Source organism: Gossypium hirsutum, unplaced genomic scaffold (genome assembly GCF_007990345.1).
Source record: "Gossypium hirsutum isolate 1008001.06 unplaced genomic scaffold, Gossypium_hirsutum_v2.1 scaffold_555, whole genome shotgun sequence".
Taxonomy (NCBI): Eukaryota; Viridiplantae; Streptophyta; class Magnoliopsida; order Malvales; family Malvaceae; genus Gossypium; species Gossypium hirsutum.
The window spans coordinates 18324-19859 of NW_024403110.1; the positions used below are offsets into that span (position 1 = coordinate 18324).

The following is a 1536-nucleotide window of genomic DNA, read 5'->3' on the forward strand; positions in this document are numbered from 1 at the left end:
AGAAATTACACATGTAGCACACAGAAGCTGGATTTGATAAGCATTCATCATAGACATGGTCTTCACCGCAATAATCACATGAGTCCTGAAGTGTAGTTGGTATTTTAATTATTTTGATCATATTAGTTAAAGGTCATACCTGGGCAGTCAATGAAGTGATTGCATCAAGTTTCATGGTACCAGCAGCTTTCTTACCTGTCCAAACTCTCGTAGTAGGATATTGATAATCATTGTTGGCAATCTTTTCCAAAATCTCATATGCTTCATTATAAAATTTATCCAACAAAGTACCATTGGTGAAGGCATCAACTACCATCCTCGTATACGCATTTAACCCAATATAGAATATCTCTATTTGTGTCCATTGCTGGAATCCATGCATTGGACATTTCCAAATTAAATCTTTGAATTGTTCCCAAGCTTCATATAGTGTTTCATCCTCTAATTTCTGAAAAGATGTTATGTCATTTCTAAGCTTGGCATTCATATTTGGGGGATTATACCGTAGCAAAAACCTCTGGCAAAGATTATTCCATGATGCCATTGTTTCTAATGGTGAAGCATTTGGTCATGATCTCACACGATCCCTTAAAGAATATGGAAAAAATTTAAGCACAGAGTGTCTTCAGGAACACTCTGTTGTCTAAACGAGTCACAGACATCTAGAAAAAGTCTAAAAATGAAGTATTGAATCTTCAGTGGGTAATCCATTAAACTATACTACTGTTTGTAACATCTGAAACATCACTAATTTCAACTCAAATTGCTGAGCTTCTATTTGTGGTCTGATTATCCCTAATTCAGATCATCCAAAATTGGAACAACATGCACTCGAATTGGTCATTATCAATCATCTATAACCCTACGAATAAGAGGATTAGCATCCTGACCATTCGGATAATCGTTGAGACCAAGATCATTCTCATTCCTAGCCATTTTTTGTAGTTATTTTTGTCTTCTTCATAAAGTTCTCTCAATCTCTAAGTTAGAAGGATACTCTTTGTTAGCAGGAATGCCTCCTCTTATGAAGTGATAACAAACCTGTAGAAATTAAATATAACTAAGTTAAATAACAAAAAAAAATTACACCAAATTGCTGATCCTCGACAACGACACCAAAAGCTTGTCGTGTGTGAATATGATATGTGAATTGTGCATGTATACACGTCGGATCAAGTAATAAAATGGTAAGTGAAATAGTCTCTATAAGGATCGATTTAGGCATAGAAGTGGTCTAGTTATTATAATGAAAATTGATTACTGTTATGGAAAAAAAATTAATATGAATTTAGTGTCAATTTAAAGGAATAATGATATGTGCAATATGTGTAACTGATAAATAATCTGAAATGCTATGGCAATGCAAGAGTAAAAATGTAATGGAAATTACGAAAATCATTATATGAATAATATGAAATTGAAAAAATAAACAACTAAGGATGTGATGAAAAATATATTACAGTAAGGGATAAAGGATATACGGTGTTGATATGGAAGGTTGGAATTACTAAGAATCTACCCTTACCATCAGAAATC

General features: G+C 33.2%; 1 non-coding gene across 1 annotated transcript; it reads left to right on the forward strand.

The window, feature by feature from the left end:
- The first annotated feature begins 371 nt into the window (after positions 1 to 371).
- On the forward strand, positions 372 to 478 carry LOC121226869 (small nucleolar RNA R71). Its single transcript, XR_005924554.1, has one exon. It is a non-coding gene; the product is annotated as a small nucleolar RNA R71 (small nucleolar RNA).
- Positions 479 to 1536: the final 1058 nt, after the last annotated feature.